This window comes from Panthera tigris, chromosome A2 (assembly GCF_018350195.1).
Source record: "Panthera tigris isolate Pti1 chromosome A2, P.tigris_Pti1_mat1.1, whole genome shotgun sequence".
Lineage (NCBI taxonomy): Eukaryota > Metazoa > Chordata > Mammalia > Carnivora > Felidae > Panthera > Panthera tigris.
In genome coordinates, this window is record NC_056661.1 from 56,694,283 (window position 1) to 56,708,428 (window position 14,146).

Sequence of the window (14,146 nt, forward strand, 5' to 3'; positions counted from 1 at the left end):
GCACGAGAGGGCTTTCTGATCTTGAGACCCGGACAAACGTGTGAAGTTAGCATCATTCAAGGGTTTGTTTCAAACTGCTTGTGGGAGCTCCTTGGCCTCTGGATTCTGAGCCTGTGTAATCAGCTGCCTGTGTACTAGCAAGCCCCAGGCTGAGCTCACCTATCAGCAGCGTGAGAGTGACAGGAACCAACAGAAGCGAGTAAGTCTTTGAGGAGAAACAAAACCTGTAGCCACGAGTCATCTTTGCAGCCGTGAGAGAGAACAAGAGAGACTGAAGAGATTCAGTGCAAACGATTTCTGCTGTGCATGAACCCAGGTCTTCACTGGGGAGACCCGGGTCAGGCAATTTGACTGAGGAAGGAAATTCCTTACTGGGTTAAATTAATAAAGAAGGTGCTGGGGCGCCTGGGTGGCTCAGTCGTTTGAGCGTCTGACTTCGGCTCAGGTCACGATCTCGTGGTCTGTGAGTTCCAGCCCGGCGTCGGGCTCTGTGCTGACAGCTCAGAGCCTGGAGCCTGTTTCAGATTCTGTGTCTCCCTCTCTCTCTGACCCTTCCCTATTCATGCTCTGTCTCTCTCTGTCTCAAAAATAAATAAACGTTAAGAAAAAAAATTAAAAAGAACGTGTTGAACTAATACCTCACTCTTCCCACCTCTGTCAGCTCTGGCTACAGCGGATACTTCCTGACTTGGAAGGTTTTTGGAAAAACTTTGTGTGCATTGATGATGGGATAAAGCCTGCAGTCCTGCCTCCTTTCTCCCACTCCAATTGCTCCCTCTCTACCCCCCCACAGACTATTTTTCTTCATCTGAGTCCCTAAATGTCCTCATCCGTATAATGGAGCAGTGATATCTCCTTGCAGGGCAGTTCTCAGGCAGGCTACGTAGGTGGTGTGGGCGAACATGTCTGGCGGTGTCATAATACAACAGGCCCTAAGTAAGCGGTGTCTGAGTCATCTCCTGGAAAGCCCCCACCCTTGTGAAAACTACATTTCCCAAGCTCCCTTATCAGTAAGCTCATGGCTGGGTTCAGCCAATAGGAGATGCAAGTGGGAGATTAACAGATGGGAGGAAGGGAGAAGCCAGGGTATATCTCCCTATCTCCCACTGCTTGGGGGTGGGATAGGAGCTGATTCTTCCTCTATAGTTCTGGCTCCCTACAGGATAGCCCCTCCCTCTGTGGTCCCAGCGTCCCCCAGATGTCCCCACCCATCTGTTCCCACAGATGACCCCAGCCTTTGGGCTCTGGTATCACCTCTAGTCCTAGGGGCAGGAGAGGCTTCCTGTTGTTGCTGCCGATTTCCGGGTTCCCTCATTGTCTCCTGCCTAGCTTCTCACCTCCTCCATCACCTATGTAACCAACACTTTTTACTAAATTCTGTTTTATTTATTTTTTTATTTTTTTAATGTTTATTTTTGAGAGAGAGAGAGAGACAGAGACAGAGAGAGACAGAGCACGAGCAGGAGAGGGGCAGAGAGAGAGGGACACACAGAATCTACAGCAGGCTCCGGCTCTGAGCTGTCAGCACAGAGCCCGACATGGGGCTTGAACTAATGAACTGCGAGATCGTGACCTGAGCCAAAGCCGGACGCTTAACTGTGCCATCCAGGCATTTCGATTCTGTTTTAAATAACTACAGTGGTTTCGATTTTCCTGCCTGGAGTCTGGCTGATACACACAATATTTTTTATTATTATTTTTTTTAATGTTTGTTTATTTTTGAGCAAGAAAGAGAGACAGAGCACGAGCAGGAGAGGGGCAGAAAGAGTGGAAGACACAGAATCCGAAGCAGGCTCCAGGCTCTCAGCTGTCAGCACAGAGCCTGAGGCAGGGCTCAAACCCACAAACTGCGAGATCATGACCTGAGCCAAAATTGGATGCTCAACCGACTGAGCTACCCAGGTGCCCCTTACACGGTAATTTTTTAAACTAACTATGCAGTAAAGGATTAAATCAGCAGGAATGGAGTCCTCAAACTCTGCACAGTCCAAAGAAAGGACTGGCCTTTGGTTGGCTCTGGGAGATAACCTATAAACCCTTGGAATATCCTGCCTGATAAGACCGTCTTTCTATACTCAGGGCCTTGGGTCACACCAGATAGCTTATGCTAACAATGTGACTTGGGATGAATGCCTGTTTTCATTTGGCTGGGGCCTTGGCCACGCTATTTTAGTCTGACTGATTGGGGTGGGGGAGTGGTAGTGAAGACTACATACCTGTGGCCAGTCATGCGGGTGCTCCACGCCTATACAACTGACCCTCAATAAAAACCCTGGACACCAAGGCTCAGATGGTTAGCAACATTTGTGTGCACTGTCATACATCATCCCTGGGAGAGTCAAGCTCTGTCTGTAGGACTCCCCTGGGTGAGGACAACTAGAACCACACATCTGGTCTCTGCTGGACTCTGCCTGATGCACTTTTTTCCTTTGCTGATTTTAAGCATTATTCTTTTGCTGTAATAAACTGTAACCACAAGTGTAACAGCTTTTCTGAGGTGCCTAAGTCTTTCTAGCAAATCATGAACCTGAGGGCGGTCCTGGGGGCCTAACATACCAATTACAAAGGAGATTCTTTTTTTCACAAAGAAAATGTCTAGAGTCCCCAGAATTTAAGTAACTTACCTGAACTGAATGCAGGTTCTACTTGATTCCAAAGGCCTACCTCTGTCACGATGCCACACTGCCCCTCATAAGGACAGAGCAGTGGAGGAGAAATCTGGAAGCAGAAAGACTACTTGACTGAATATTTGAAGTAGATGGTGTTAAGGCCCCTTTTGGCTCCAATAGCTTATAAACCTATAAGTTAACAGACACCTATTGAACTCTTACATGAAGCAATTATTTGCTTGCCAGGGAGTGACTAGAGAAAGTTTGTGTGGACGAGGCCTCCTGAGCTGCACAGTGAAGGAGGGCTGGACACCAGTGAAACAGGATGGAAGCTACTGCAGAAGTCAGGGAGACAGGCAGGCGGCCAGGACTACGGGGTGATAGGGGAGAGGGAGGGACAGGGTGGATTCAAGTGACCATGCAGGAAACAGTCTATTGGAGCTCTCCGCTGGGAGCCTTGTTTTCCACCCCTCCCCTACACTGGTGGTGTGCTAGACAATCCCCTTTCCAAAAATGATATTGGAAAATGAAAGCCAGACATGGACATCCTGATTGCTCCCTTTCCCTTGCCTCACCCACCCACAGCAGACCATGTCGATTCTGCTTCTGAAACATTCCTGTGTAGGTCCCATTCTCTCTCTCCACCTCTTCTACCTCAGCCCAGCCCAGAACTTTCTCTAACAACAAGCAGTTGTTGAGCATACTTATTATGTGCCAGTTAAGTCCTATTTTACATTAATTTTCAAGCTGAAGAAATAAGTTTTAAACTATTGTCTCAGCTAGAGTGTGGGCTTTGAGAGAGCAGAGATCTTTCCTGTCCTGTTTGTTGCTGATCCCCAAAGCCAAGCGCACAGCCTGGTCCATAAGAAGGAACTTTGCATGTATTTGCCGAAGAGACAGGGAAGAATGTAGATAGATTGGATGTGACAAATGAGGGGAAAGAAGACGTCAGGATGGTTCCAGGTTTCTGGGTTAGGCAACTGGGGTGGTGTCATTGACCAGGTGAGGAGCCAAGAAGGGGCAGCCAATGGGTTAGGCTGGAGACAGGGGGATGGACTGGATTAGGGAATGTGGCACTGAGAAGACACTTATTATGTTGCCCTGGTTCTGGAGCTGTTTTAGGTGGAAGATGTGGATTTAGGAGTGGTCGCCACATAAGTAGTAAATGGAGTCTGGGGGTAACTGAGATAACCCACGGAAGTATGTTGAGTTCTCGCTTGAGAAGACATAGGGCAGAGCCTTAAGCAACGTCAATGTCTGATGTTGTGAGAAGAAAGCATCTAGCAAAACAGCAGCTGAAAAATTAAGTGGGAAACCAGGGCAGTGTGACCCCTCCCCCACAGAAGCCAAGGAAAAAGAGAAGGGGGTGCAATGTGGTATCTACAGGCATCATTGGGCTGGAGCATATATGTTTTTTTTGGTCTGTCTTCTTGGCCTGCACAATATTTTAAAACATTTTGAATTAGTTGCTAAAATTTCAACTATGTATTTCTTTTTTTTTTTCAATGCTTTTAAAAAAAGGTTTATTTTTATTTATTTTTAGAGACAGAGAGAGAGTGTGAGCAGGGGAGGGGCACAGAGAGAGGGAGAGAAGGAGAATCCCACGCAGGCTCCACGCTGTCTGCATAGAGCCACATGCGGGACTGGAACTAACAAAACAGGAGATCATGACCTGAGCTGAAATGAAGAGTTGGATGCTTAACCAACTGAACCACCCAGGTGCCCCTTAAACTTTTTTTTAAGTTTACTTATTTACTTTTGAGGGGTGGGAGGGGCGGAGAGAGGGGGAGAGAGAGAGAGAGAGAGAGAGAGAGAGAGAGAGAGAGAGAGAGAGAGAATCCCAAGCAGGCTCCACTGTCAGCCCAGAGCTGGGCTCAATCTCACATGAGATCATGACCTGAGCTAAAATCAAGAGTCAGACACCTAACCCGACTGAGCCACCCAGATGGCCCCAAAATAAGAGTATTTCTTTTGAAATCTCTATTCTAGTTTCCCTGGAAAAAAAATGGAATGTGGGCCATTCTGGGCCTGAATTCCTGTATGCCAAGAGCCAGGTGCCATAAGTCATAAATGGCTGTCCCTATTAGCTGAGGTGTGAGGCCTGGCAGGTGTCATTCAACCTCTGTCCTAGTCAGCCTGAGCTGCTATAACAAAATATCATAGACTGGGTGGCTTACACTGTAGACATTTATTTCTCACAGTTCTGGAGGCTGTGAACTAGTTCCTAGTGGAAGCCTGCTTCCTGGCCTGCAAATAGCCACACCTTCTTGCTGGGTGCTCACGTGGCGTTTCCTTGGTTCTTATCCTCTTCCTTTCTTCCTTTCTTCCTTTCTTCCTCTTCCTATAGGGCACTAATCCCATCATGAGGCTCCCAGCCTCATGACCTGATCTAAACCTCTTAATACCATCACATTTGGGATTAAGGTTCCCATATATGAATTTGGGGGAGACACAAACATTCAGCCTATGACACCATCTCAATTGCATTACTGCTTTTCTTCTAGTAGGGTTAAAAGAAAGGAGAGGTTTTCTTTTTTATTTTAAGATTTTATTTTTAAGTAATCTCTACACCCAACGTTGGGTTCAAACCTACAACTGCAAGATCGAGAGCTCATGCCCTACTGACTGAGCCAGCCAGGCATCCTGAAAGGAGAGGATACCTTAAATGTATGTTTCTACTGAAAGTAGGAAAACAAAATATAGACTAAGACAGTCAAGCATTTCTTGAAAAATGGGAGGGAACATACTTCTAATTGGACATGCCTTCTCTGCCTATGAGATTTATTTTTTTGTTTTTAATTCTTAAAAAAAATTTTTAATGTTTGTTTTTGAGAGAGAGAGAGAGACAGAGTGTGAGCAGAGGAGGTGCACAGAGAGAGGGAGACACAGAATCTGAAGCAGGCTCCAGGCTCTAAGCTGTCAGCACAGGGCCCTACGCGGGGCTCAAACTCACAAACTGTGAGATCATGACCTGAGCCGAAGTTGGATGCTTAACCGACTGAGCCACCCAGGCGCCCCAAGATTTCTAAGATAGTCCCCAGGGATCCTTGCCTGCTGGCGCTCATGCCCTTGTCTAATCTCCTCCCTATGAATGTGTGTGTGTGTGTATATATATATGTATATATATATGATATATATCTTTATATATATCTATTATACATACACCTTTATTAAGGTGTAAAGGTATATGTATAGTATATGTATATATTATACATATTTAAAGTGTGAGATAATATATATAAAATATACATACATATATACATATGTATATATATATAAAGTATGAGATAATAAAGATATATATGTATAATTGTGATAAAAGCACATTACATAGACTTTATCATCTTAACCATTTTTATTTTTATTTTTATTTTTTATTTTTTTCATCTTAACCATTTTTAAGCGTACAGTTCAGTAGCATTGGCTATATTCACATTGTTGTATGACAGATCTCTAGAACTTCTTCGTTTTGTAAACTGAAGCTCTATATCCACGGAACAACGTCATTTCTCCTTCATCTCAGACCCTGGTAACCACCATTCTACCTTCTGTCCTTACGATAATTTTGACTACTTTAGATGACTTATGGAAGAGGAATCATACAGCATTTGTCTTTTTGTGACTGGCTTACTTCACTTAGCATAATGTCCTCAAGGTTCATCCCTGCTGCAGCATGTGTCAGCATTTCCTTCCTCTTTTAGGCTTAATCATATTCCATTGTACGTACAGACCACGTTTTGTCTACCCATTCATCCATCAATGGATACTTGGATTGCTTCCACCTTTTGGCTGTTATGACTAGTGCTGCGATAAACATTGTGTACAAATATCTCTTTTAGATCCTATATTCTGTTCTTTCGAATATATCCCCAGAAGTAGAATTACTGGATCATATGGTAATTCTGTTTAATTTTTTTGAGGAATCACCATACCGTTTTCTACAGCAATGGCACCATTTTATATTCCAGCTAGCAGTACCTAAGCGTTTCAATTCCTCCACATCTGTGCCAACACTGATTTTTCTGGGGGATTGTTTGTTTTGGGTTTTTTGTTTGTTTGTTTTTTCTATAGTGGCCACCCCAAAGCACATGAGGTAGTATCTTACTAAACGTGTGTTGTTTTCGGCAGCTGAGTTTTGGGGTGATTTTTACGTAGCAAGAAATAAGTAATATACCATTTCATTCTGTGAGTTCCAAGAAGGGAGTTTGGTTTCCAAAGCAGCTGAAAGGTTGAGCAAGAGAACTGAAACAAAAGCTCCCGCAGTCATCACATAACAAAGGTGGGGACCTTGGGCAGAGCAGACTCTACTCACTCCAAGGGTGGGGGTGGGGTGGGCAGGGCTGGGCAGCAGCAAGCCTGAAGGCAAAGAAGAATAAGGACAACTTTTTAAGTCATGGTCTGTAAAATTTTTATGGCTTGTCTATGTTCTTTCCAGACAGGGTGAGATAAAGGGAAGATGGTAGTAGTAAGGAGGGTTTTATCCTTTTTTCCTTTTTAAAATAGGAAAGAATTGATCATGTTTAAATGCCTATGGCACTTCTGGTGGGACTAGAACTGGAACCCAGCCTGAGTGGCTCTCGAGCTTGCACATTTACCAAAAGGTTTTGCTTGCTTGCCTAATTCTGAAGCAAAATAAAAAACAAGACAATGTAAACCAGTAATGTTCTAATTTTATTTCCCTTGACTGGCTATTTTGAGTGTTTTTTGGGTGGTAAATATTAAAGATTTAATTATTTCAAGGATTCTCCCTCTCTCTTTCCTCTTGGTGCCCCTGTTTGGCTGGGTTGCAAATACATGTTCAATCTGTCTCTTGGGCAATCCAGCTCCCTACCCTTCCTTCCCCAATGCACCAAGTCTTGGTCAAGTCTCTTCCAAGCAAAGCACAATGCATATGCATAGTAGGTCCCCGATGACATTTTTTGCAAGAGACAACAAAATCACCCCTATGGCTGAACTTCCTGGGGGTTCCTGAGTCAAAGGTCCTTCACAAACTGTACCATAAACATCCTCCAGGGGGGTGCCGGAGCCAAGTCCTTGCACATGAAGTGTGTTCCTGCTTTATTCACACAAGTGTAATTTGTGTGCACTCCACCACATCATGCATGTGTATTTTGGCTGTTTAAGTAAAGACAGACTTGTTCTGGGGACCTTCTGACTACAGAATCCCCAGACCCAGGCACAATCCAATGTTTACTGGGCCCAGGTGTTATGGTTGACATAAAGCAGTCACAGGGGGTGGGGGGGTGGGGAAGGCCGGGCCTCAGAGCTTATCACAGATACTCCCTTTGGATATACTGGAAGGTCATTATTCTTCCGTCTGATGGGTGAAGATGTTCTAACCCTTTCTATGCACTGTCACCAGCTGCTGATGAATCACTAATAAGTATTCAGCTACTTCACCCCTCCTGTGGATGCTTCTCCTCCTACCTCGCAGTGACAGGAAATCATCTCTCAGTAACCTTGAAGCTCTGCTACAGGTCTACTGGGCTTGCAGTTGGCTCAGGGTCCCACACTCAGAGAAGAGCAGTATGGGTGTTAATTTGTTGCTTGGGAACCAAGGGTCCCCAAGAAGCTGAGTAGTGCCCTCAGACTCCCAATCCGGGGCTCTGTCATCACACACACACACACAGACACACACACACACACACACACACACACACACACACACACATCACGTGTTTGCACACAGACATTGATTTGACTTGAGATGTTACATCATGATTTTCTTTTCAGGAAACCATCAGTGATCAACGTGAAGTAATTTACTACAGAAAAAGAATAAATGTGGAATTGCTCAGATCAGGGCTGGAGTCTAGGCTCTGCCATTTATTCATTTGACTGCTGTTGCCGAGTTCCTACTATGGGCCGGATGCCAGGGACAGGGCAGTCAAGGAGCTGCCTTAGCAGCTAAAGGTGGAGAGATGACAATAAACAAGTGTGATGGTTAATTCTGTGTCAACTTGACTGGGTTATGGAGTGCCCAGATATCTAGTCAAATATTTTTCTGGGTATTTCTGTGAGGGTGTTCTGGAATGAGATTAATATTTAAATCAGTAGACCGAGGTGTGCCTGGGTGGCTCAGTCGGTTAGGTGTCCAATTTCAGCTCAGGTCATGATCTTGCAGTCAGTGAGTTCGAGCCCAAGAGTCGGGCTCTGTGCTGATAGCTCAGAGCCTGGAGCCTGCTTCAGATTCTGTGTCTCCTTCGCTCTGTGCCCCTCCCCCTCTCACACTCTGTCTCTGTCTCAAAATTAAATAAACATTAAAAAAAATTTTTTTAAATAAATCAGTAGACCGAGTAAAGCAGATTGTCCTCCTCAATGTGGGTGGGCCTCATCCAATCAGTTGAAGACCTGAATAAAACAAAAATGCTGAATAAGAGGGAACTACACTTGCCTGATTGCCTTCAAACTGAGGGATCAGCTTCTCTTCTGCCTTTGTATTCGAATCGAGGCATCAGCACTTGCTGAGTCTTGAGCCTACCAGTCTTTGGTTGGGAACAATGCAATCAGCTCTCCTGGTTCTCAGACCTCTGGACCCGAACTGAAACTAAATCATCGGCTCTCTTGAGTCTTCAGATTGTCAGCTCACCCTGCAGATTGTCAGACCTTCCCACTTCCATAACTGCATGAGAAAATTCCTTACAGTAAATCAATTTCTCTTTCTCCACATGCACACACCCTGTTGTTTCTGTTTCTCTGGAAAATCCTGACAAATACAGCAAGCAAATCAATGATCGATCTGACAATGACAAACTGCTGTGAGGAAAATAAAACAAGATCGAGAAAAAGAGGAGGGTGGTACTTTAGTTATGGAGGTCAGGGCCACCTCTCTGAGGAGGTGGCCTTTCAGCTAAACCAGACTGAAAGAGCAACAGCCATGTAAAAGGTGTGAGGAGATGGTTGGGCAAAGGCCCTGGGGTGGGCAGGATCCTGGAGAGCTGGAGGGACAGAAAGAATACCAGTATGGTTGGAAGGGAGCGTGGTGGGAGAGGGAGGAAGTATGCAAGGCATTAGGGATTCACAGGCTGTAGGGGGGAGTTTGGATTTTGTTCCTAGTACAAGGGTAATGTTTTGGAAGATTCTAAGAAGTGTAACACTCTGGCTGCTTGCATGTCTAGCTTGCTATATGATCCTGGGCAAATGAATGTTCCTCTCTGAGCTGTAGTTTCCTGACATCATTGTGAGGATCAAATGAGATAACATAAGAGAGTGAGTTAGTACTCTGTCCCACCCAAAGAAGTGGCAGTAGAGATGTCAGTTTCTTTTCCTGGTTGTTCACTAGGGGCAGTGACTGGTAAATGTTGACACTAAAACAAGCCGGGAAAGTAGAACTGACGTGAACTTTCTGGAAGGCAGTATCGCCATATCCTTTAACAAGGGACTACCTCCCATGTGACCCAGGAAAACAATGAGAAACAGAGACAAAATGAATACCAAAGATGTTCATTACAATGTCACTTACATAGAGGAAAACCGGAAACAAGTAAATGTCTGAGCTAAGGGGCGGTTTAAAGACACTTTGGTACATTAAAGCTAGAGTTTTGAAGTCGCAGAGACATGGCTCTTCAAGGGCCTCCCTGGATGACTTCTGGCAAGTCATCAAATCCTGTAAACCTCAGTTAACTTGGGAAACGGAGACAACAATAGCACCCCTGCCACCTAGGGTTGTGATACGATTACATGGAAGTGCACATGTGACCCACCACTCAGCACCTGGCACCCATCAGGCTCCAGTAGGATGTGGGATCCCTTGGGGAAAATGCAAGGACCCCAGGTCAACTTTTAAAAAGCCAAAAGCTACATACATGTATAAAATCGATAGCTGTGCCTCAGATTACTTAAGTTGACCTACAGATTAATGCAATTTTAATTAAAACCCCACAGGTTTGTTTGGTTTGTTTATGGCATAAGCTTTATTTGGAGAATTTCTATGGAGGAGGAGAGGCCAAGAAGAGGCAAGGCATTCTCCAAAAAGGATAATAGGGAAAGCCTTGCTCTACCAGATATTGATATCAAGACTTATTCTAAGACTATGATAACTAAGACATTGTGGAATTGACACAGGGATAGACGGATTGACAGGGATAGAGAACAGGGAGCCTAGAAACACACCCATAGAAATGGGGCTTTGATATATGACCGTATAAATAGAATATAAGTGAAAGACTGATACAGGACAAAAGTGGCAGTCCAGATCAGTGTGGAAAGAAAGGATTATTCAATCAATTGTGCTGGGGCAGCTGATTATCCATACTGGAAAAAAATGAAATTGGCTTTTTGTCTCACACCATACCCAAATTTTTCAGATGAAGTCAGAAATTAAATGTGAAAAGCAAAATTTCTTCTAAAGAAGAAAACATAAAACTATACTGTTTAATACATCAGGCACTAACCACACGTGGCTATTTTAAATTATTTTTATTTTGGAGGGCACCTGGGTGGCTCAGTCATTTAAGTGTTGGACTCTTGATTTCGGCTCAGGTCATTATCTCACAGTTCGTGAGTTCAAGCCCTGCATCTGGCTTTGTGTTGACAGCGTGGAGCCTGCTTGGGATTTCTCTTTCTGTCTCTCTGCTCCTCCCTGCTCGCATTCTCTCTCTCTCTCTCAAAAATAATAAAATAAAATAAAGAACACCTTTAAAAACATTAAATTATTTTTTTTTGTTCATTTATTTATTTTGAGAGCCAGATGCTTAACTGACTAAGCCACCCAGGCATCCCTCAAATTATTTTTAAATTAACATTAAGTAAAATGTAAAATTTAGTCTCTGGGTCACATTGGCCACATTTCAAGTGTTCAGTAGCCACATGTGGTTAGTGGCTACTGTCCTGGATATCACAGATAAAGGACATATCCATCACTGGAGAAAGTCCTATGGAACAATATTTGATACAGAAGAATATCTTTCCATCCTTGGGAAAGGGAAATATTTCTCTAAAAAGACAAAAAATGCTATCCACAAAGGGAAATATTGATAATTCAATTCATTAAATATTCACACTTCTATTTATCAAAACATACCATAAAGCAAATGAAAAGATAAGTCATGGGGCACCTGGGTGGCTCAGTCGGTTAAGCATCTGACTCTTGGTTTTGGCTCAGGTCATGATCTCACAGTTCGTGAGATTGAGCCCTGTGATGGTTCTACATTGAGAGCACAGAACCTTTTTGGAATTCTCTCTCTCCCATTCTGTCTCCACCCCCCTAACTCCACTGCGCACATTCTCCCTCTCTCAAAAAATAAAGAAACTTAAAAAAAAAGAAAAGACATGTCAAGAACCGAGAGAAGATTATCTGTAATAAATGTAATTGACAAAGATTAGCGCTCACAAGATAAAAAGAACTCCTACATATTGGCGACCAAAAAACAACAACAAAAGACATGAATGGGTATTTCAGAGACGTTTCATAATTGTCCAATAAACAGATAAAAGGGAAAAGTAAATTAGACTTCAGTCATATTCCATTTATAGCCACTAGATAGGCAAAAACTAATTTTAACAATACTGACTTGGAGAGGATGTGGATTCATGGTGTGACTATAAATTGGTACAACAACTTTGGGAAACAATTGGAAATTATCTTGCAAGGTTTAATATCCTAGGCAATTCCTCTCCTTACATATATGCAAGAGGCATTCCTACATATATGCATAGAAAACAGGCACAAGAATGTTCATAGCAGCAATTTTGGGTAATAAAAAAAACCCGGAGGGGTGCCTGGGTGGCTCAGTCAGTTAAGCATCTGGTCTGACCCTTGATTTTGGCTCAGGTCATGATCTCAGGTGTTGTGGGATCAAGCCCCACATCAGGCTCTGCACTGACATCTGCTTGGGATTCTCTCTCTCTCTCTCTCTCTCTCTCTCTGGCCCTCCCCTGCTCCTGCTTACTCACTCTCACTCTCTTTCTCTCTCTCTCAAAATAAATAAATAAACACTTAAAAAAAAAAACCTGGAGGGGCGCCTGGGTGGCTCAGTCGGTTAAGCATCTGACTTCAGCTCAGGTCATGATCTTGCAGTTCCTGAGTTCGAGCCCTTCATTGTGCTGACAGCTCAGAGCCTGGAGCCTGCTTCAGATTGTGTGTCTCCTTCTCTCTCTGCCCCTCCCCTGCTCGCACTTTGTCTCTCTCTCTCAAACATAAATAAACATTAAATTTTTTTTAAATTAAAAAAAAAACACCTGGAAACAAATTAAATGCCCAGCATTGGGAAAACAGATAAGTATGTTGTGGTATATTCACAATGGAATATTATACAGCCATGAAAAGGATAAACTACAGTTACATGACTTTAAGATAAATCTTCGATAATGCTGAGTACATTAAGTCCTGGAATACTACTTATGGTGTGATACTATTTTTATAAAGCTCAAAAATAAACAAAACTTACAAAGTTCATTCTTTAAGCATGCATACATAGATGATTTTTTTTTTTTCAAAAGGCAGGGAAACAATACACTAAAAATTCAGGGTGTTAGTGACTTCTGGGGGGTGGGTATGGCATGATAATGTAGAGGGATTCTGGTTATTGGTGATGTTCTAGATCTGCATTTGGGAGGTGAGTTCAGGAGGGTCATTGCATTATCATGCCCCCAAACTTACACATGCATTACATAAACTCCTTTGTATGCACCAAATGTAAATAAAGATGTAATAAAAAGGGAATAGTTTTCTCCTTTTCATTTTACTTTTCTGTATTATGATTTCTTCCCCCCAAATATATATGCTTTTTTTTCCTAATCAGAAAAAAAAGAAATATATTACATTATCTGGGAAATGTCTCTTGCTAAATTCAGGAATCATTTATAAATAGAACTGTGTTAGGATACTTGGAAGAAATGGTGTAAGAAAAGCATATCTAAGAGGCTGACCAATTTCCCTGGTCATTTAATAACTATGTGTGGAGCACAAACCTTCCTGATGGTGGCTTCACCCTGAGATTTCCTTTCAGTTGATGGCTGGGAGTTCAGGAGAAGAAGCATCAGTCTTTGGCAACCTGAGAACCTAGCTGTGAATGCCAGCTCTGTCATTCAGTAGCTGTGTGTCCTTTGGCAATGTACATAACTTCTCTGAGATTTGGATTCTTTGTGACTGTAAGAGCACAGTGATGTTTACTTTGAGCTTTGCTTGGGTGGGTTAAGGATAAAATATATGAAGTGTCTGTCTTCTGGTCTGCCCGCACTTATATTGTGATCCTCCTGCCCCAATAATGATCGCACCTTATTATAGTGTAGCCCTTTACAGGTTGCAAAAGTGTGTGGGGAATTATAGTCATTATCTGATCCTGAAAAAAGGCCTAACTTTATTAAAATAATACTTTACATGTATAGAATACTTGCTATGTTTATAAGAGTAATATAATAGTGGGTGCTCAGTAGGTGCTGATGGAATAAATGAATGAATGCTTTCAAAGGTGGGTGTAACAAGAGAAAAAATAGTGGACTGCTTCTTTTGGGAATTCATTTTACAAACTTTTTTTAAAGTTTTATTTATTTATATTGCGAGAGAGAGAAAGCATGCATGAGTGGGGAAGGGGCAG